This window comes from Camelus ferus, chromosome 21 (genome assembly GCF_009834535.1).
Source record: "Camelus ferus isolate YT-003-E chromosome 21, BCGSAC_Cfer_1.0, whole genome shotgun sequence".
In the NCBI taxonomy this organism is placed as follows: Eukaryota; Metazoa; Chordata; class Mammalia; order Artiodactyla; family Camelidae; genus Camelus; species Camelus ferus.
This window is the reverse complement of record NC_045716.1, coordinates 25,271,545-25,295,398: the sequence shown is the minus strand read 5'-3', so window position 1 is coordinate 25,295,398 and position 23,854 is coordinate 25,271,545. Positions and strand designations below refer to the sequence as shown.

At 40.8% G+C, this 23,854-nt stretch overlaps 1 protein-coding gene and 1 long non-coding RNA gene across 9 annotated transcripts in view; one reads left to right on the top strand and one right to left on the bottom strand.

The window, feature by feature from the left end:
- The window catches only part of OTUD7B (OTU deubiquitinase 7B), a 49,647-nt gene extending 40,538 nt beyond the window's left edge, over window positions 1–9,109 (bottom strand). The window contains exons 1-2 of one of the 8 annotated variants that reach the window (XM_032464375.1): window positions 8,987–9,109; window positions 2,547–2,700 (exon numbers count right to left, since the gene is read on the bottom strand). The gene's annotated coding sequence lies outside the window, so the exon portion shown is untranslated. Of the gene's footprint in view, window positions 1–2,546; window positions 2,701–4,992; window positions 5,011–8,779 lie in introns of those variants that run through there. The other 7 variants (XM_032464374.1, XM_032464373.1, XM_032464376.1 and 4 more) reach the window with 7 other exon arrangements.
- On the top strand, window positions 4,355–14,898 carry LOC116658755. The gene is made up of 3 exons (XR_004314049.1): window positions 4,355–4,428; window positions 9,116–9,118; window positions 14,887–14,898. It is a non-coding gene; the product is annotated as an uncharacterized LOC116658755 (long non-coding RNA).
- Window positions 14,899–23,854: the final 8,956 nt, after the last annotated feature.

Genomic DNA, 23,854 nt, shown 5'->3' with positions numbered 1-23,854 from the left:
TTTCAGTGCTGAATGTTTCTTTCTAAGCTTTATTTTTCATGAGGGCCGCTATATTGCTCATAATTAAACTAACAGTTTACCAACTAAAGGTCTGTCTTTAGCTTTTTTATTCATTAATTAACCATTTAGCCACTAATAGTTACTAAATGCCTACTATGTTTAAGCTGCTGTGGCAAGCGCCATGAGCGATGGAAGACAAACTATTTAACTGCTCTCAAGGAGCTGGCAGTGCAGTAGAAGAGGCACACCAAGGGCACAAATAAACTAAAATACAACAATATACCACTATCGCCAGATAGGTACCAATAAAATGACAGGTGGATTCAGAAGTAGAAAAGATCATATTCTGCTGGAAAAAGAAAAAAAGTCAGGAAAGGTTTTTGTGGAAGACAGGGTTTAAACTGGCACTTTGATAGGTAGGATTATTTCACAAGGCAAATGCAGAGGGCAGTGGAGGAAACAAGCTTAAAGATTAGGTGATTAAATGAACTAGATCAACATGTGGACAATTCAGAAAAACCAGGTTGAAAAAATACATGCAGTATGATTCTACTTATAAAGTTTTAAAACAAAACTACATATTATTTGTGTATATATTACACTTTTTTTTTAAAGTCTAAAACGTGAAATGGAATGATACACACCAACTCAGGCCAGTAATCATTTCCCAAAAAAGAGGAAGCAGGTAAGAGTGCAGAGTAGGACTTTAGCTCTATCTAATATCTAACAGTTTATATCTTAAAGAGAGTTAAGAGAACTAAAACAAATACGACAAAATGTTAATATCCATTAAACCTGGGTTGTAGGCTCAAAATTGTGTTAGAGTTTTTTCCCCTGAACTTTTCCAAATATTTAAAATATCCTATTTTTTAAATTTTAAGAAAGGTCCAGGTGACTGGAAGAACAGGAGAGTTATTAACACAAAAATAATAAGGAGCAGGCTGGTTCCCCTAAACTTTAAAGGAACACTTGATTAGCTCAGTTTTAGACTGAAGAGGATCCTTCATATCCCTCACGCAAGAGAGTAGGGTAGGGGCTGACAAATACAGAAAAGAAAAAAGTTTTTATTGCCATCCCAAATCAGATAACCGAGGGGGGTGAGAACCACCTTCCCACGTAACATAAATGCCCTATAACCAAGTCATCTCCCCTAAAACAAAGCCAAGGAAACTTCCAGTTACATAGGAATTCAGATAAAGACCCACTGTGAGTAGCTGTTCTGGGCCTCCTCTCTCCCCTCCCTTCCCCTAAACACTCACAAACAAAAACAAAATGTACCCTTGCCCACTTGAGAAAGAATTAAGAATTGGCAGCTCTGCTGAAGTGGACAGTTTCCAAACCAAGGCCCTTCTCTAGAGAAGATGTTGACAGAGCCCAGAGAAAGGAGTGAAGAAAGTCATAACTCAGTTAAGTTTTATGAAGGCTTATCAATGGAAGGTATCCATCCCCCCAATCCCCTTGTGTGCCAACTTCCCTAGAGGAATCTAAGAACCTCTAAGATGTCTTCTATCCTGTTCTTCAGTTCTTCTCCAGCAAAAGACTAACATACAAAATCCAAACTCTTACTTTGCACTTTAAACCCAAACAATTTAACTTCACAAAAATCCAATGAAATTTAAAACATAGGGAAGAGAGGTTTAGAATCCAAGGATAACGAAAAATCTTGTTTTTTTAGAAATATTTTGTGCGGTGCCCAGTTGCTCATAGCCTATTTCTTTTACCAAAGGTTCATCAGTACAATTTAAACTTAAGTTTAAAAGAAAACAATTGGAAGAGAACTTAGCAGGAGAGATAAATCCATCTGCACACGGAATAAAACAAATACTTTGACATTCTTCTACATCTGAATCATTACAGCTGAAGAATCCTAATAGCCTATTCACTCCACTCCAAGGCACCCAACTGCCTCAGGTCAAAGTCCCTCTTCCCCAGGGTATTCTCAGGGCAGATCTTCCTCAGTTAGACCTGGGAAAATACCACTGATAACTCTGGACTAGTGAAAAGGACAAAGGAATACAATGACAGAAGTCCCTCTGTCTTCTAGCACAATGCGGTGTGGCAGAATGGAACCAACACTGCGATGGGACTTGTGAAGGGATCAGGGAGGTGTGCTAACATTGATCACCCACCACATTACAGCCACTGAAGACAGAATGCCAGACCAAGCAATTACTGAACTGCTTCTACCATCCTGAGTGCATCGCAGGTATTCCATTTGAAAATCAAGGAGGGAGACTAAGAAAGCTCAACAGTCCCTCCGGTTCTCAGACACTCTGATTCTACAAACATGATCCCTCAACAAAAGTGTGACTGTTAAGCACAATAAAGTTATTTAAAACAGCTTTTGCTTTGTTCCTCTCCAATCCACCCTCTATACACCACTGACAAAATAATATTTCCAGAACAGGTAACTTACTTTATTACCAGTGCTTAAGAACCCTTAAATGGCTCATCATTTAGTGCAGCACAAGATAAAGCTGTCAGGATCGGCATCATCCCTGCCCTCCAACCCTGTCCTCCAGCCATAATAATTACTTAAAAGTTACCTGAAGTCTGGCTGTTTTGTTCCTTTGAGCTTTTGTTCATGCCGTTTTCTCAGCTTGGAGCGTACTTCTGTCTCTCATCTGTAGGGTATATCCTTAACTCATCTTTCAAGACTCAGCTCAAATGTCATCTCCTCCGGGAGGCACTTTCCAACTTCTGAATGACCAAGGCAGAACTGACCTTTAGGCCTCCACTTTGCACCCTACTTACTTCCATCACCACCTCTATCACACTTCACCCCATCTATGTACTGACACATCTGCCTCCTCCCTCTAGACCCATAACCCCCAGGAGGTTGAGACCTTGTACTGACTCATCTGCTTCCTCAGCGCCTAAGACAGTGCTTATAAGATAAGAGACATTCAATGGGTATTCGATGGTGTAGGGAGGAGGGGAACAGAAAACAGGAAAGGAGAAAGAAGAACTCAATTAAGATGGCCTGAAGAGTGGAGAACAGTTAGTGATTATCAGTACCACTATCTTCAGCCTTCTGCTTTTCCCCTAAACTCTAGTCTTCAGAGAGCTTACTCATTCTCTTGGCTATAGCTACCACTATGCTGATGAACGCAAAACCACAATTTCAAGCATGACTCACCCCCACCTCTCCAGCACCTTTAGGCTCACCTCTAACAACTGAAACCACTTTCACTTGGATGTCTCGTTGTCACTTTAAATCCAGAACATCTCAAACTGAACTCATCACATTTCTCAAAAAAAATGAGGAAAACTTCCTAACTTCTTTATCTCAGTGTCTCAGAAACCCAGGCTTTAAATGCTCTTGCCATATCTGACTGATCACTCTCCATCTTCTGCATCCAGTGCTCACTGATTCCAAGTTTTCCTTCACAATCTCCTTCTCACTCTTTCTTCTCTTTATCCCACCCTCCACAACTCTAGCTCAGGCCTCATCACCTCACATACCCCAGGTGCCAATCTCCCCTCCAAGTCAACCTACTTTCTACCATCACCATAATAAAATCCTAATCAAAAATTCTCAGTGGTTCACTATTTTCCATCATTTAAAATTTAAACTTACAAGCCTGGCTTTTAAGGCCCCCCCTATAAACATAGCTCCAAACCAACCTAACCACCTTCGTTTCACCACTATTCACTGCTGCTCAGGTCAGCCTCATCACAGCCCCAAGAACAGCCATTTCCAGGCTTTTGCTTGATCCCTCGCAGCTCCAAAATGAAATTTTGGGGAGTTTTTTGTTGTTGTTGTTGTTGTTGTTGTTGTTGTTGTTATTTGCTTCATTTCTTGTACCTAAATAAATTTTATTTATTTTCTTAAGATCTGGATTAAGTTACAATTTCTCTGTGACGTCATGATTACTTGAGTACTCTTCTCCAAAAATACCTATGGTATGAGCTCTATACTATGCAACTGATCATATACTTTCACATTTTAAAATTTCCTCTGGCACAAAAGAGGTTTAATAGGTATTCATTTCTTTCTATTCCTCTTACACCCAACTGGACTGTAAACTCTTCAATGGCACAAAATTGTCATTTTTCCTACTCCTCCATACAACCCAGCATAGAATTAAATTCACAGCAGGTCACTAAAAATAATAGTTTAGTAATTTCTCCTATCGAAAACTATTTCTTAGAGACAATAAAGGGATAAACCATAATCCTAAAAAACACAGTTGAAAATCCTGAACTAAACTGTGTAAATTACGATTCCTGATTTTTCCACCTCCAAATTCCAGCTCAGAAATGCTACACTCTCCTGACTTAAGTGGTAAATAATAATCCTGTGTCCATGACATCACAAGTGCATAGTTTGGTAATGATTATGAGGAGAGGGGGAATAGGCAAGGATGAAGGAAAGCAAGTCAGACGAAAGAACAAGGCTGGAAGAACAGCTGCATGATTTTTTTTGTTTACTTCTTAAATGTGAACGCTGCACCTTTCTTTTTTTTTTTTTTTTAATTGGCCATTACTTTCAAACAACTTGAGGAGGAAAAATCTAATAGATTTTCAAAGGAGCTAGTATCTGAAGAGCCTCTACAAAGCCCAAGTCTTTAAAAAAAAAAAAAAAGCCAGCTTAATCTTCAACAATGCAACATCCTGCGGTAGGATTCCTCCCGATTTCGTGAGTAAAGACTCATCCAGCTGCATCACAGGCATCTTCTATTAGTGGTTCTTAGGAATAAGGCCAGCTTGAGTGGCCACACTGGACCCACAGATACTGTGAAAAGAACCTCGTCTTCATTTACATACTCAGTATCGCCCAGTCTTAATTACCCACATATGGACTGTTCATTTTATGGATTTCTAAGGAAAAATCTTTAATTCAAGACTGACAGTTCTTCACCATCAGTATGCTTTGCTCACCATCAGGTAATACAGGGTTATAAGTTCTAAATCACCTAAACTAGTGTTCCCTACAATAGAAGAGATAACTGAAAGTTAAATGTACTTGAAACATGACACTGTCCTTACCATAAGCTCTTGAAGAGAATCCAGCCATAGTCTTGAGACTTCCCCAAAGGCTGGTACAATGTGAGACAGGCACAAGCAGAGCTCAGCATAGTAACAAAGGTGGCTAAGTACACAGCTTCTACAAGGAATCTTATGTCTCCTAGCTGATACCTTTAGGTCAGGATGGTCCAGAAGAGCAGAAGACTCACAATGTACCGGTGCCTGCCTGACTCCTTGTCCCTGAGCTCCTGGACCAGAGGGCTCAATACTTCTCATTAAATCCATCCTTTGTTCAAGGACCTACAATGCCTCTATTGACCCTCTCATCAACACCCAACAGAGTCTGGCCTCTGAGTCCCCTCCACCCTCTTTGCCTGCTCTTCTCATGACTTGGCCAACCCCCATTCTCTCCAGTCATTCTCATTTATTCTCTCCACAAACACAACTTAGTCATTCATACCATCATTGCACACTGTACATTCTATACTTTCTGCCCAGAAGATCTTTTATTTCCTTATACTCCTAACACAGAATAACTATTTCATCTACTTGAATGCTCAAATATATTATATAGATAAAGATGAAGAAGTAAATTGTCCAAGGTCAAATCAGTAAAAAATAGACCCACGATTTGAACCAAGGTCCATCTAATTCTATAGCCCATGCCTCATTATGACTCTAATTCATAGCCTCCCAAGTCCATTTTAAATTTTACTGACTCAGAAATCTTCTCTAATTTACTTTATTCTTACTTTATTAAAGTTTTTTAGCCTTTACATACTTCACTTGTAACACATTAAACTTGGTTTTGTTTATATGCTGTTTCCTAAACGTTAAAGCTTACAATAGTCTGCCTTTCCTTTTATGTACTGCCTTCCCCAATCCCACCCCTGTCCCAAGGGTAAGAACACCTGTCTTTACATCTTTCATATCTCCCCAAAGCCTGTCACCGGAGCTCGAAGACTGCCTTATCCACAGGACTGTTCATTATTCAGCAAGGAGTTTTTACTTAAAAAAAAAAATCAGCTCCCTTCTTCTTTCATATTTAAAAATCAACTGAATTCAGGCATTCATGATAAAACTGTCCTGCATCTACATTCCAGTTACACAGATTTTAATTATTCGAATTAATCAGGGGCTGCTGAGATTTCAGTCTGCCATTCCACAGCTCCAATTCACATAGGAAAGATACTGCTAAAGTCACACTTCAAAGCATTGTTTCAGGATTTTTCCCTTGATGGGATGAATGTCTCGGGTAAGGAGGAGTGCTCCCTCTATAATGCCCTCTGCCAGCATACTTAGCATGCTTGAGACATTCAGGAGCGCTAAAACTTTAACAAGTGGCATATCAATCTGAAAACTTATTTTTAATACTGAGTTATTCCATCATAATTCACTTGGTTACACATAGTGAATCTCAAAATTCCAAACAAAGTCTTCTGAGAACTAGAAATAGTAGTGGGTTATTAGGCTGCCTTACACTCATTCCTAGATTTTATTCACTTCTTCAATCCCCACTCCCATCCCCAAACCCCAGAATAATACATGTAATTCAACCAAGGGAAGTTGCTAAATACATATATAAATAAAACTTGCCAGCTTTCATCACTAATATTGGCACCAACCAACTAACAAATTAAAACAATTATTGATAGTCAACAGACTCTGGGTGTGTATGATTTTTAAAAATTAGATTTTACCCTCCAAATTAAATCATTTTTCAGTAAGAGTCCCCCAAAAAAGAGATTAAGGAAATAAAGCTTCAAGAAAATTTCCAAATTGTTGGCAACATAACTACACCAAAGTCCAACTAACAATTAACATTCATTACTGGTCAGCCTGCCTTATACAAGTCAGTAGACAACCCTTTCTTTGGCAAAAGTTTACTTTTTTTTTCCACGAGGGAGTCTTTAGCATTAAATGAAAGAGTTAAGTCAAAGCAGGCAACAACAACAAAAATTAGTAATAGTTTGGAAACTATCTTCCTTCCATCTTCCCTTCCTGCTTGAATGCGTAATGTCCAAAGTGGATATCTGTTCAACCCTAAATTATTCATGTTAATGGATGATTATCGGCAGAAAGGTGCTGATAATCCAAAATGGAAAAAATGAAAAATCATCTATTTCAGTTTTGGAATATCTTTTCAGCATATTTATCTTCTCAATTATTCCTAGCCATGAGCTAATACTTGTATTCATTTGTAATCGCTAAGTACATAGTAACTGGCCACTTACTCAGGGAGGTGTCTGGAGCATGCTGGGTAGCCAGTGGAAATTAGAACACTGGTATTCACTTCCAGATAAGCAACATCAATTTCATTTATTTTACAGTTCTGTTCAGCCTTCAAAATATCAATAGACTAGCACAGCAGGTTGGTTACTAAACTTTAAAAGAAAGGCTCAGAAAAACAATGAGGACAAAGAGTATAATTGTTTGCCTGTAATGTATTCATTTGTAAATTATGCACAGCAAATTTTTAATTACAAGTCTGATTCTCCCTAACCACAGAGCGTAAGTCCCTGCTGTCTTCTCCAGCCCATCAGGAATGCAATCTCATTTACCAGGAAGGAAATTTTCTAAACATTTTAAAAAGTTATATAGTATAGCAAATGTTTTTTTAAAGATTTAGGATTAGCTACTCTTTTGGACTTGCCTTACCACTACCTCTTCTCTCTACTTCGTCCTTTCTCACTTTAGAAATAGGTTGAAAGACAAAGAGATCCAGCATCCTCCAAGATCTAAACATACGGTATCAGAAGTCAAAGACTGAACAACTACCAGCTTCTGATCTTCTAGAAAGTATATTTTTATATACATACGTACTAAAACTAAAAGTCAAAAATCCTGCTAATTTTTGCCTTTGCACTCATGGAAAGAAAACTCCCTGAAGAGTTGAGGAGAATCTTATATAAAATTTCACCAGTTTCTTTTAACTTAATTTTTCTATCTGTATTGTGCCCAGAGGAGCCACCTCGGTTAGGGAGACAGACTACCTAGACAGAGAGGGAGAGAAGGGGTGAGAAAAAGAGAGAGAGGAAAAGAGAAAAAAAGGGAAAGAGAGAGAGAATGAGAGACTTAGAGCGCTGGTCCTGTGAGCCGACAAGCTAAAAATACGCCGGCCCAGTAAACAAATCCCATTCCATCCCGACCGGAGCCACACCGTTAACCTAGTAATTATGAGACGAGGAGTGAGATCACGCAGCCCCCGGCTTACTCATCATCAGCTTCTAAAGTTTCCATCGGCTCACAGCAACTTTTCTTTTTTTCTAAAGTTCCTAAGCCTGCCCTAGAATCAATCAACCTCTCTCACATACACACACTTCTCTTTCGCTCCCTTCCTCCATTACTGGACGCACCTCACTTTGGCTATCAATAGGGGAGAACAAGCTTGTTTTCTTCTCACTTTACTTTTATACTGAGACTTTTAAATGAACTTTATCCCACTATGAGGCAGTAGCCTGCACTCCTAACCACCTTAAAACTCCACCATCCCTCCCTGAAAGTCTGGCTGACAAGGGAGGACCGTCCAAACTGCCCAGCACAGCTGAGGAAGGGAAGCCACGAACGGGGGAGGGGGGCAGGGGACGCAGGTGAAAGGGAGGAGTAACGGGGAAAGGTTGGGACGAAGCAAGATAGTCAGGGCTGGCGCGGGGTGGGGGTGGTGATGAGACGAGATGGCTCCGGGTAAAATACAGTCAGAAAGGAGAAGGGGGACAGTGGCTATCAGAGGGTCAGAGTTTGGGAGTCTAGAGAGGCAGGAGGGGCGGGAGCAGACGGGGGAGGGTGACAGGGCGGGGGGCTCCGTTACCCTCGCGGCTCCCGGGACAAGGCCCTAGGCCGGGGCGGAGCGCGGGGCCCGGCTGCCTCTCCTCATTCCTCGGCTGTGACCCCGGGGTCCGGCCGGCCCCTCCCCCGACGACGATGGAGGCGGAGGCGGTGGCCGAGACTGCGACCGCGGCTGTTGCTCCGCACAGGGTCAGGAGTTGGGAGTCAGACGGGACTGACCGGGACTGACCGGGACTGGCCTCCCACAGTAGCTTTTTGCCTGTTCCACAACGGGTCGCCACTCCGACTCCGGCGGCTGGTTCAGGATCAGTGGTTTTCGGCTGTCCGGCCGGAAACAAGCGCCAGTTTCCGGCCGGAGCGGGTTGGTGGTGACACCCAAGCCGCCCCCGGGCCTCCTCCCGCCCCGCCCCGCCCCGCCCCGCCCGGCCCCGCCCCGTGGCAGCCCCGCCTTTAGCGCCGCTCCCCGCGCTGCGGCCAGTTTGGCGCTTGTCCCCCGCGTGACCCCGTGTTTTCCTGGCCCGTGTTCCTGCAGCCCCTGGCCTGGAGAGTTCCTGAACCAGAGCTATGGGGCTCTAGGGTGGACTCTTGAGACTCTGAGATAGAGTTAGTTGGACACAGCCTTTTGGGAAGAAACAGAAAGGGGCGGGGTAGTTCTAGAAAGGTGAGAGGGATGAAAATATTTTTAGGAGAAGACTGAAATTCTAGTTACTCTACGCAGGCATTCTGGACTGACCAGAAGAAGAATAACAACTCTTCTTCCAGACCAGTCTCCACCCAGTTATGCACTCTCCCTCCTTCACTCATTAAGTGAACATACCTTTCTCTATAAACACTCCGTATTTATTTACCTGATAATGATGATACCCTATTGACATGTCTGCTTCAGACTGTTAGCACAATCAAAACAAGTTATGTAGTGCTTTTTTCGGTAATGCTTTTTCAAAGCCTCACAGCATAATTCAATTTATAAATATTGAGTACCTACTATGTGCAAGGCAGTGTGTTCATTGATATCAGGGACACAAAAGCAAATAAGCCATTCAGTTCCAGGCAAGGATCTTACACTTCAGTAAAATACATGAAACTACATTATATAAGGCAGAACTCACGTAAGTGCCATGTGAGTTTCAAGGAGCTATGGCTATGAGAACATAGGCCTTGCCTGGCACGTAGCAGACCTTCCATATTTGTTGAATGAATAAATATTAGGAGAATGTGGACTGTTACAGGTAAAAAGAGCCATTTAATAAACACCTCTTTATGACAAAATGGGGTCAGTCCCTGCTATAATCTGACCAAAGAAATCCTAAATTTTAATTCAGATTCCTACCATTGTGGCAACTGGTTTGCATATTCAAAATGTTTATTGTCTAAATTGTGCCCATTGGGCCTATTTAAAAACAAATACCACAGTCAGTTTTTCTATCCCTTCACTATTTCTGAAGTCATCAGTTTCTAAAGGGAAGGCATGGAACATAGATACTTTAGAATTATCCAGCTCAAGACTAGAAAATTGACACCTGAAATAGGAAACTTCCTAGACAGCTATATCTCTTTGAAGATTTAGGGATGGGCTTAGGGCCACACCAAGGCCAAGCAGGTCAGAGTGCTTTGCATAAGCCAAGCCCAGGACCAACAATACAGGTTGGTAGGCAGAGCCTTTTGGCCTTGGCTTCAAGAATGTGGGGACTACACATTTTGGATACTGTTCAGTGGCAAATTTGAAGAGGAGAGTAGGATGAGACTTGGTCACCTAAATTGAACTCCATTGATCACACCCACCCCTTGCCCGCAAAATCTGAGGTAGGAGGACAAAGTCACAGATGAAGAGCTTCAAAAATCTAAAGTTCCTCAGAGGAGGGTATAGCTCAAATGGTAGAGCACATGCTTAGCATGCAGGAGGTCCTGAGTTCAATCCCCTAATTACCTCCCCCACAAAAATAAATAAATAAAAATTTCTTTTAAATCTACAGCTGTCTTGTTTCACCAAGGCCCTCCAAGGACCATGTTATGCCCATCTGTTAACTATGTCTCTCTAGTCTAAACTTCATTATCACAGACTTCTTAGGACCAGGTATGGGGTTCAAAGGCAGTCTTCACCCTCAGTACAAGGCAGACTTTTACTTTTGGCAGTGACTACAAAAAGTTTCCAAATTTGAAAGCTGGAGCAAGTTGCTGGCCAAACTCATTTAAGTGACCACACTTTCCAGGCTTGCCTGATAATTGAGGGGCCAGGAAGTGATGGGGTTGCAGTTGCTTTGTGCTTGTTTCTTGCTCTGACCATCCATCACTCATTGTTGTTTGTGCAGTTACTCAATGGGCTGCTTGTTTGGGTCAGCCCAGGTTGTGTGGGTAGCAGTGTGGTCAGCCGGTCTGGGAGCCAGGCCACCTGGGTTCTGATCCCAGCTCAGCCAGTTCCTAATCCATTAAGTGACTCCCTATTCCTATGTGTCAGTTTCTCTGCCTAGGAACTGGGGATGTCTTCTGTAGTGATGTGCAGCCATTCTGGCTGTCACTATGCTAAATGCTCAGAAGCAGCTGTCTGATGTCATTTTCGGTAGCCAGAACATAGCTGATTATTTTTGCTGACAGGTAGAAGAACAGTAAGGGAAAAAAGTAAAAGCAGCAGAGAAACCCCTATCAGTGTATCCAGGACTACACCCCCTCATCTGCCATTCAGTACAAAGTTCTTCTTCACCCTAAAGGCCTGTTTCTGTTGACTCACTTTAGCAATTCTAAGGGCTGCTCCACGGAGCTCCCTGAGATTTCACTTCACTTTAAGCAAGAGCTGGGGGAGGACAGAGCTTTAAAGCCTTTCAGCAAAGAAACTAAAAGGAGAGATTATTTCAACACTGAAGCTAATGGATAGAGTTGGGGGAAATGTTCAGAGAAAGCTGTTTTGCAGCTGACCAGGGGGGAAAAAAAGCACAGCAATTGTTTGCATGTATATGCTTTTTGTGGTAGAAAAGAAAACCAAACCAAAATAACTTCCTTCCCACCACCACCACTATAATTTAGACCAGTGGTTCTGCGGAGTTTTAAAAACTACATACTGTATGTGGTTGCATATTGGGGGGAGGTGGGGATTGACTAGAAAGGGGGCATGAGGGGACTTTCTGAGGTGATGGAAATGTTCCATATCTTGGTAGGGGTAGCTGCTACACATGTACATCAAATTGTATACTTAAGAATCTGCACATTTCACCATGTGAACTTTACCTCAATTTAAAAAATAGAAAACAAACATCTTAGGTGCCTTCATAATAGTCAACCAAGTTATGAATTCACACTTACTTTTAGATTATTTCATCAGTATTTGCTTCATCCATTAGATTGCAAAGCTCTATGAGATATGTTCACCATTTTATCTGTAGTACCTAGCATAGTGCTTGCCCCAGGGCAAGGAGGAGTTGATGGCTTTATATTAGCTGAGATGCTTTTGGTTACACACAATAGAAAAACTAAGTTCCAAACAGTAATTCATTAAATATCTATTGAGTTAATGAATGAATGAATTGGCAGTTGAGAACCATTGCTTTGGAAGAACATACCAGGCTCTAGTTTGTAACAGAGTCACATCTAGACTTATAAATAATATAATTGGATCTATTTCCAGGCCTGCTAATTTCCATCTCTACATTTGTGTTCTATTTTCTTTGCCACCAGTACTGTGCTGGTAAATATTAACAACCAGCTCTCCAGGCAGAAAAGGCTTGCATACCATTGCTAGATTATGCTTCCTAAAATGTTTCATTGATGTTTTCTCTCTTTTCAAAAGCTATAGCAGCTCTTTTCAAATGCTGACTGCTTAACCAGTGTCCATCTCCCTTCTTCCTTGCTTATAGAATCCTTACGTTTAAGTAGCCATCCTTCTCTATAAGGCCATGGGCTTCTGCAGAGATTGGCTCCAGTGGAGGGACGGGGGCTGAGTGGGAGGGAGATGGGTGAAACACTGATGGATCTAAACCAATCAGGGGTTCCATTCCCCTTGCCAGTGCTTGGTTTAGGAACATGATAAAGTTCTGACCAACGAGAGATTTGAGGAAATCTGCTGGACTTCCCTGCTCTTACAAAGAGGCAAAGAGAATTAAGAAATGATTCTCTTCTGCTGCTGAATGTTGCTGGATTTGAAACTGCTGTTCTGTTTGAAGGACAAGATGACATACTAAGAATGGCAGAGCAAAAAAATGAAAAGAATCTGGGTCTTGGGTAAACCGCTGAATTAGCCAACCCTGGGCAGTCCTCTTTGAAATTCTTTGTATATAAGATAACACAGCTTCCTTATTGTTTAAGCCATTTTGAACTTAGTTTTTCTATTGTGTGTAACCAAAAGCATCTCAACTAATACAAAGCCATCAACAACTCCTCCATATCTGTAGACTAAAGCCAAAATTCATCAGTCTGCCCTGTAAAATCCCATACAATCTCATCCTAGTCTAGTCTAACTCCAGAATGTGGCTTGCTAATTTCCATCTCCGCATTTGTGTTCTATTTTCTTTACCACCAATGCTGTGCTGGTAAATATTAACAACCAGGCAGAAAAGGCCCTGATTTATAGCATTTACTCATTCCCAAGGTGTAAATATTTCTACTCCTGATAATTTCATGCTAATGATGTGATGTCCTGGAACACAGAGACAAGAAGAGACATGCAATCAGCACTAGCAAGCCAGTAAGAGTGCACTGTCGTGCTACCACCCACCTTCCTCTCTTTTCTCCCAAGAATTCAAGGCCCAACCTGTATCGTCTCCTTTTAAAGATTTCCCATAAAACCCTGAACTATAAATGTCTTTACCAATCAATTGGAATCTAACAATTGCCTTGAATTGTTAGTCTTCATAAGCATTTGCTCATAAGTCACCTATTTAATCAATTAAAGAATCTAGAAAAAATTAAACAGCAAGAGAGAAGAGTTCGGTGACATCATTTACATTCCTGCATCTCCTAAAGAGTTCCTGAGATTAGGTATTAGAGGAACTCGTAAACAGAAAATCCTGCCTCCAGGCCCTGGGAGCACTAAAGATCACTGGAGATATTTTGTTGTGAATAAGACTTATCAGCTCTCAACTGTGGCAAGTGCTGGTTCCCAGGAGAGCTCTGTTAGGACATTAACTCAAGGGCTGTTGGCAAGAGTTGGGTGTGTTCCTATTCTGGTTCTGACAAATCCCCTGAGGATGTTAGAATGGGCGGCTAAGGCTATCAGAGGCCAGGCAACAGGGTAAGTAAAGAAGAGAAGCCAGTTCCTGAGGCTTTGAAGAGAGCGGGTGCGGCCTTACCTGCTTGGAGTGCCAGCCAAGTGGGTCAGCTTCATCTCCACCTCACAGGTAACACACCCTCAGGTTTGGAGGAGAAGTAAATCATTACACTCCCAACACACTGGCTGAGGCAATGAGGAGAGGCTGGAGAATGGAGTGACTAAGTCACTCTGTCCCCTGACTAGGTCAGCACTGGGAGGCAGGCCAAATTCAGGCTACGGGAAACTGACAGAGCATTCGGAGCATACGAGATGTGAGACTGCACCAAACTCTCTTTTTTTAATGAGACAAATGGCCCACATTGAGCTCTGTGGGCATTGCACACTTAGAACGTTTTCTAAGTTAGAAATATGTGCTTCTGCTCCTGCCTTGGAGAGCTACTGTCCAACTGGAAGTGGTAGGGTTGAATGACTATATCTAATTGGCATCTGCTAGAAGCTTTCTTGTGATGTACCCTCTGACCATCGCTTTCCAGGTTACTGAACTGATCAGCATTAGGGTTGTTCCCATGTTGATTACGGTATGTGGACAAGCCTGTAGATCATAGCAATGCCTCACAGAGAAGTAGACGGATGGTAGTTTTTCCAGCTGGAAAAAAAAAATCTGAAATTGAAAAATGTCAAAAGGTTACCGTAGGTGACTCTTACCCTAGCATGTTAGGTAACCTGCCTAGCTTAAGAAGAGATGAAATCCTGAGATCTGACGAAATTAAAGCAAGACCAAGAGCTAGGGAGATCCATGGGTGAGTGAAGTACTCCAGGAGCGCCCAAGAGAAGAGTGTAAGACCTGAGGGGCACTGACCATGAGAAAGCACTGACTAGGGGAAAAGCAAGGAAGGAAAACTGAAGGGCTGAAAAATGAGACCTGCTGGAAGAAGATCACACGTGCTCAGCAGGGCTGCTGCTGCCACTGCAACAGTTTTTAAGCGGCCTAGCTTCCCTTGGGTGGTGCCCTTTCGCTCCTCCCCTGGGCCGGAGATCACACACAAGTGGTAGCTCAGCTCTAACTTGCCAGTAAGTGATACTGAATATAGCGCCAGAACACTTGCGTCTTATTTAGATCCTCTACAGGAGCAACAGAGGCACAATAAAACGGGAATTAATACAATTCAGTGAATTCTGTTGATATTTTTGTGTGCCCATCATATGTAAGGCAAACAAAGATACAATCATAGCCCTTAAGGGGATTTCATGAGCAAGAACAGGCATTTGAAATCCAAATCTTTCTCTGTTTGACACACGCCCTTCACCTTACCCAGAAAGAGAAGAAAAAAAAAGTAGGAAGGTGATGTAGACTATAAAAGCACAATGTGTTCTTTGACTACAGACATTCATTCCTAAAAGAAGCTGAAAGGGCCAATTCTTCCTGCCCATACAGTACATTCTGTCATTGATTTCCTGGTGCCTACAAGACTTTCCTTTTGATCTTCAGTTTCCTCCTCACCTCCTTCTCTAGATAAATAGTATGTATAGGCCCTTATGCCGCAAACAGCTCTAATACTCAGAAAGAGAGCATGAGGGCGGGAAGGAGGGATAAATTAGGGATTTGGGATTAACACATACACACTACTACATACAAAACAGATAAACAACAAGAATCTGCTGTACAGCACAGGGAACTGTATTTAATATCTTATAATAGCCTATGGAATAACCTAATAGAAAAGAATCATGAAAAATAATATATATATATATATATATATATATATATATATATAACTGAATTACTTTTCTATACTCCTTACACCTGAAACATTGTGAATCCACTACACTTCAATATGAATGAATGAATGAATGAATGAATGAATGAATAAGAGAGCATGGTGGTTATCTCTTAACACTGAGGCACAGCCCAGTGAGTTTGTGTTGCTGTGGCCTATTCTGTGGGATGCCCCTAGCACTTGGACATACATACATCTACAGTTAGATTACACCATGGACTCAGTTTGTTATTAATGTCCCTGCTTAAACTTAGGTTAGTTTTTTTTTTCTTAATGTCTGAATCCAAGGTCAATACCTCTACATTAAATCAGTAAATCAATTCCTTTCTCCCAATTCCCACTGCCATAATCCTAGTTCGTTACCTCTGGCTTAAACTCCTGTAAAATAACTTCACAACTGTTCTCTTGCCTTTAATATTCTCTTCTCCTACTATCCTTCACACCCCACCTAAAACTAAGGTCTGGTCATATCATCTTCCTATTCAAAACCTTCAGTTTTCTTTGAAGAGAAATGTCTCTACTGCCAATAATAATGATGATGATAATTATTATCATTATAGGTATATTATAATATTACATAAAACATTGTGATTATATTACATATATTATTTTATTAGAATAATATTATCATATACTTATAATAATAAGGGTTTTTTTGGTCAATGTGGTTGGCACTATACATTCCTTAGGGACTAAAAGAATTCAGAGAGCTCACAGATTGCTTTGGGATCATTGTGTAAACTGAGAAAGAAAATATGTAATGTTATTTAAAACCAAAATTGACTACAGCTGCTGCCTTTTAAAGGCCATGATGTAGTTCATACAGCAAAGAAAAATTCCTTCACATTGCCTTCTTCCCCTGACAGAGTTGGAAGAAGGGGCAGGGGCTATTGCAAGCCTCAGTTGGTTCTTCTGAGTCTCAGGATGGGAACTGGAACAGATGATCCACAAATCAGCATGACACACTACTGAGTCCTTGGCTACAGTAAAATAAGGAAAATCAAATTATAAAAGGGAAGCCCCGTGGTAGGGGGTCAGGAAAATGAGGAGTCTTTAAACGAGGAGAAAGGATCAAGCATTACAGCAAGATGAAACATCTTCATTGCCTCCAAATTTTCAGCAAAGCCTAACATAGACACATATCCTGTGTGAGGAGTGTTTTCTGGGGAAAATGAAAGCCATCCTTTCACACCTTGGAGCAATGTGGTACAAAACAGCAACAGCACACTAGAGGTGGTGAAGCGATCCATCCATTGAGCCAATCAGGAACAAGGAAAAGCATAAGTACCACCCCCCCACTCCAGAATTCCAGGAGAGACTGGGGGCTCTTACTACACAGGAGAATGGGCTTAAGGCAGTTTCATTTGAATCTCACTAGGACCTTCACAGAAGCACTGGGTACTTCACAGAAACATGGGTTACAATTGATGAGAGGTGGGCACTCCCCTTTTTCCTTCCTTTCCCTGTGAGTACTCCAGGGGCCTAGTGTGGTGCTTGCTCAGTGCCCACCATATGAGTACTAAATAAATACTCACGTGATGATGGTGTTGACATTTATTTTTCATCTAAAATGATCTGCTCAGAAGCCTGGCCCATCATGCGTTCTCGGCTTCTCCCGCTGTGGCTAGCAAGCAATGCTCTCCCCTTCCCAGTGTGAACGCTGCTGAGGCCCCTGCCCCTCTGCCCGAGGTGGGACCTGCCACCAGCCCTGAGAACAGTAGTATCCTGAAGGTCTTCTCATCAGTGAAAAGAAAACACCACGTCTCTTCCCCAGACTTACTGCCGTCCATGCTCTTTCTTCCCCGACAGGCCTCCCATGGGTAAACTTTGCTAATAAGAAAGGTCCAGATAATTAGTAGAGGGAATTGGAATCAAAGAGAAATAATGGAAGATACCATCCTATCAAATAAGTATCTGAGCAGAACAACAGGTAGGCTCCATGTGTTCAGAAGGAGGACAGTAGACAAGAAAAGACGCAAAGACAAGGACGGGGATTTGTAGTAGAGTAGGAATTATGAAGGGTGATTCCCAGGTGACAATTCATACCCCCCATCTGGCCCATGCAAGGGGCTCTGAGCCCTGAACTTGAAAAGGTACCATTCTAACCTTCCTCTGGCCTTATCTCTCTCTGTAGGATGAGGAGAGGAATCTGGAGCCTGGGACCCTCTTCTAGAGCACATTCTAGGTGCCTGGGAATCTGGAATTCTTGGCCCAGATGTCCTGAGCTCTCTTCCAGGGCTTATGTGGGCCTCTCTCCTGAGTCTAGATTCCTGGTAAAACACTACCACCGCTGGGCCGGCTCACCCTGCACTGCCACATGCCAGGCCACAGCTCCAGGAGTCCAATAATTCTAAATTTGAACCTGGCCTTCCAAGTTGTCACAAAAATGTATTTGTTAAGGTGGGAGGATAAAACATATTTCATCTAACAACTTGTTAGTTTTATGCATAACTTTTAAATATTTAGATGTATAATGTATGGGCCTCTATTTAGACTCTTGCCCCAAGCCCTACAAATGTCAGGGGTGGCCCTATCTAAAATAAAGTGCTTGGGACTAAAGAACTATATATTTAAGAAAAAATATGTTTCTCTGCTAGTGATTAAAACATAGATTTTTATTCATAGATACTGATTTATCTGGAAATGCTTTCTAAGGTGAAGTAGACTCCTATCAAATAATTATCTGTATCTCAAAATTATACTTTCTCCAAAAACATTTGGTGTAACAAAATAAATATGGACATTTGTTGATTTCTTAGTTTCCAAACAAGGGCTTGGATCCTGGTTTCTCATCATCCAGCCACGCTCTGGTCTCTGCTGAGGCTGCCCTTCCCATCTCTTCTCTGCGTGACCTCAGTCTCTCTCCTCCCACGTGCATTAGCCAGCCTTCTAATAAAAGGAAAGTCATATATTTTCTAAGTACATAGTTTAATATTTTTTACTTAAAAGAAAACAAACTGACTCTTTTATATTCCTTTCTCTCAAAAGAAAAAAAAAACTAACAATTTTTTTTAAGTGACAGATTTTCTCCCCTTTGGGTCATATACTTTTGGTAGGAAACACTCCATTTTGCTCTAATAGTGATTTTTTAAGGCTTTCAGTGTCTGATTTCTTTTCCAGTGGTGGTAAGGAGGAAGGCACACCAGCCTGGGGCAGGGTCCCAGAGGCTTGGAGGACTTCAGTAAGGTATTTACTCACAGCAGCTGGGAGGAAATGAAGCCAGAAAGTGAGTGTAAAACTGTATTGGGGAGGTGTGGCAGGGGTTAATTATTAATCAAGAGAAGCAAAATCTTGTCATCAAGTCCAAGAGGCAAAATCAGAGCCAAAAATAGAAGATGAAGTCAGAGATCAAGAACTCAGTAAACTGAAGTGCAATGATTAAGGCAGGTATGAGGTGAAAGAGTCCAGTGCAGAATGAAATAGAGGATGGGCGAACATGGGCTGAGCCCAGGTCAGGTTTAGTGAAGAAGACGTGACAGTAAAATCGACAAACCTCTCGCCAAACTCACAAAGAAGAAAAAAGAGAGAGCACAAATAAGCAAAATAAGAAAGGAAAATGGAGAAATTACAACAAATAACACAGAAATACAGAATATCATACAAGAATATTATGAAAAACTATATGGAACCAAAATGGATAACCTAGAGGAGATGGACTAGTTTCTGGAAACATACAGTCCACCAAGACTGAATCAAGAAGAAACTGACCACTTGAACAAACCAATCACTAGAAATGAAATCGAATTAGCCAAAAAAAAACCTCCCTACAAATAAAAGTCCAGGACCGGACAGCTTCACTGGGGAATTCTACCAAACATACAAAGAACTCATACCAGTCCTTCTCAAACTCTTCTAGAAGATTGAAAAGGAGGGAATACTCCCAAACTCATTCTATGAAGCAACCATCACCCTGATACCAAAACCAGGCAAAGACACTGACAAAAAAGAGAATTACAGACCAATATCACTGATGAACATAAATACAAAAATCCTTACCAAAATATTAGCAAATAGAATACAACAGCACATGAAAAGGATTATACACCATGATCAAGTGGGGTTCATCCCAGGGACACAAGGGTGGTTCAACATACGCAAATCAATCAATGTAACACATCACATCAACAAGAAAGGTCAAAAACCACATGATCATCTCAATAGATGCAGAAAAAGCATTTGATAAAATTTAACACCCATTTATGATAAAAAAAAAAAACTCTCACCAAAATGGGTATAGAGGGAACATATCTCAACATAATAAAAGCTATATATGACAAACCTACAGCCAGCATAGTACTCAACAGTGAAAAACTCAAAAGCTTCCCACTAAAATCTGGGACAAGACAAGGCTGCCCACTATCACCACTCCTATTCAACATAGTTTTAGAAGTTCTAGCCACAGCAATAAGGCAAGAGAGAGATAAAAGGGATCCAAATTGGAAAAGAAGAGGTAAAAGTGTCACTATATGCAGATGACATGATACTATATATAGAAAACCCTGAAAGGTCCACACAAAAACTACTAGAACTAATTGAAGAATTCAGCAAGGTAGCAGGTTACAAGATTAACATTCAAAAATCAGTTGCATTTCTTTACACTAACAATGAATCAACAGAAAAAGAAAGTAAAGAAACAATCCCCTTTAAAATAGAACCCAAAGTAATAAGATACCTAGGAATAAATCTAACCAAGGAGGTGAAAGACTTATACATGGAAAACTATAAACCATTGATGAAGGAAATTAAAGAAGACTTAAAAAAATGGAAAGATATCCCATGCTCCTGGATTGGAAGAATCAATATTGTTAAAATGGTCATACTTGCCCCAGGCAATCTACAGATTTAATGCAATCCCTATCAAATTACCTAGGACATACTTCACAGAACTAGAACAAATCATAATAAAATTTATATGGAACCACAAAAGACCTAGATTTGCCAAAGCATTACTGAAGAGAAAGAAAGAGTCTGGAGGAATAACTCTCCCAGACTTCAGACAATACTACAGAGCTACAATAATCAAGACAGCATGGTATTGGTACAAAAACAGACATACGAAACAATGGAACAGAATAGAGAGCCCAGAAATGAACCCACAAACTTTTGGTCAACTAATCTTTGACAAAGGAGGCAAGAATATACAATGGAATAAAGACAGTCTCTTCAGCAAATGGTGTTCGGAAAACTGGACAGCAGCATGTAAATCAGTGAAACTAGAACATTCCCTTACATCATACACAAAAACAAACTCAAAATGGATCAAAGACTTAAACATAAGACAAGATACAATAAACCTCCTAGAAGGAAATAGAGGCAAAACATTATCTCACATACATCTCAAAAATGTTCTCCTAGCCAAGCAATAGAAATAAAAGCAAGAATAAACAAATGGGATCTAATTAAACTTACAAGTTTCTGCACAGCAAAGGAAACCGTAAGTAAAACAAAACAACAACCTACAGAATGGGAGAAAATTTTTGCAAACGATGAAACCGACAAAGGCTTGATCTCAATATATAAGCAGCTCATACGACTTAATAAGAAAAAAACAAACAACCCAATCCAAAAATGAGCAGAAGACCTAAACAAGCAATTCTCCAAGGAAGAAATACAAATGATCAATAGGCACATGAAAAATGCTCAATATCACCAATTAGCAGAGAAATGCAAATCAAAACTACAATGAGGTATATCACCTCACACCAGTCAGAATGGCCATCATTCAAAAGTCCACAAATGACAGATGCTGGAGAGGCTGTGGAGAAAAGGGAACTCTCCTACACTGCTGGTAGGAATGCAGTTTGGTGCAGCCACTGTGGAAAACAGTATGGAGATTCCTCAAAAGACTAGAAATAGACTTACCATATGACCCAGGAATCTCGCTCCTGGGCATATATCCAGAAGGAACCCTACTTCAAAAAGACACCTGCACCCCAATGTTCATAGCAGCACTATTTACAATAGCCAAGACATGGAAACAGCCTAAATGTCCATCAACAGATGACTGGATAAAGAAGAGGTGGTATATTTATACAATGGAATACAATTCAGCCATAAAAAATGACAACATAATGCCATTTGCAGCAACATGGATGTCCCTGGAGAATGTCATTCTAAGTGAAGTAAGCCAGAAAGAGAAAGAAAAATACCATATGAGATCGCTCATATGTGGAATCTAAAAAAAAAAAAAAAAAAACCGAAAAACATAAATACAAAACAAAAACAGACTCATAGACATAGAATACAAACTTGTGTTGCCAAGGGGGCAGAGGGTGGGAAGGGACAGACTGGGATTTCAAAATGTAGAATAGATAAACAAGATTATACTGTATAGCACAGGGAAATATATACAAGATTTTGTGGTAGCTCACAGCGAAAACAATGTGACAATGAATATATGCATGTTCATGTATAACTGAAAAATTGTGCTCTACACTGGAATTTGACACAATATTGTAAAATAACTATAACTCAATTTTTTTTAATGTTTAAAAAAAAAGAAAACTAAACTAAACTAAAAAACCCATAATGTCCCCAGATTCTGCAGGCATCTTCCAAAAAAAAAGACATGGCAGCAGCAGCCCAGGGGAATCCAGACTCTAGTGCTCAGTGAATATTTTCAAGTAATGATTTATTAATTAGTCAATGATATTTATGTAGAATATATAAGTTATTAGAATATGCATATGGCCAGCAGCTTTCCTGAAGAGAGGCAGAAGGGAGGAAAAGGTATGAATGTAGACATTTAAAATTCACTAACATTACAAACACAGTGGTTACTCTAGACTTTCTCTTGCCACCAAATACATCTAACCCAGTCATTTCAACAGTTTCAACTGTTGTAAGAAACAACAGTTTCTTATTACAAAATGAAGAAAAATCTAGCATCTCTCTCTCTCTCTTTTAAAAAAAATTACTCTTCCTGCTTCTCAGACCCAGAGTCTGGAACTCAGAATGTAAGTAGTAATAAGTCAGGGTTAGTTCTGCAGTCTTTACCCATAAGATACTATAAAATCTTAGGCCTGAGTCTGAAGCCGCTGATCCTGCTTGAGGGAGCAACTCCAGCCCTTGGTAACTGGGATTGTCTAGAAGAGCCACACCCACATGTGCCCACATAAGCAGAGCATGTACTCAGACCAGTCACCATACATCACCTGGGTTCTCAGACCAGCAACCATACAGTACCTGGGAGTTCGTTGGAAAGTAGACTTGTGGTCAGAGAGAGATACCAAAGGCCGTATAATGACATCTTATCACTATGTCTCTTAAACAGGCTCTGCAAACCACAAGTAACAGATAGTTTATCCTCCGGACAAGTCAGTCAGGAGTCACTCTACATTTACCCTCAGTTTTATTCAGCTCTTTAACAGCTCACTGGATTCATCTTCTGTCCAATGGTATATATTTTTTTAAGAATCCTAGAGGGAGAAAGAAACATCTCAAAGTTCCCTAGTACTAAACAGTCCGAGGAGTTTCTTTACTAAAAGACCAGCACATTATCTTCAGGAGCAGCAGTCGCAGCTAAGACCTTTAGCATCCAACAAAATTTTATTTTTTGCCATTGTTGTGGCAAGAGGTTTAACGCAATTAAATGATAGCCAGCAGTGGGGAGCTAGGCACTAGAAAAGATAGGGAAACTCCTCTTACCTGGTATGTAGTGTGAAAGCAGAATCAGGAATACAGACTTCAAATACAGAAAGGTAGAGTAACCTGACCTAGTGACATCAACACTTCCCTCCTTCTCCTGCACGTGTTAGTGAGTGATGGTAGAATTTAACTACTTTAGCCGAGAACTATTTCCTTCCCCATTGTGACACATCAGTTAGTGGTCAGTTCTAGGGACGTGAAAGGCAATTATTTCTCAATGGAGCACCACTACTTAGCATATTAACAAAAATACTTTTCAAGTATTTGTCTGCACAAGGCAGTGGAATAAATATTCCCTTCCACGAGTTAAATCTAGTCCCTGTGTAGCTTTTCGAAGCACCTATGATTTATTTTAGATCACAAATTATAAGTTCCTTCAAACAGAGCCATTTTAATTTTTGTTGTCAAGGATGAGACCGCAGCAAACAATAATATCTGAGGTAACAGTTTTTCTGGCGGGAGCCTGTCCCCGATT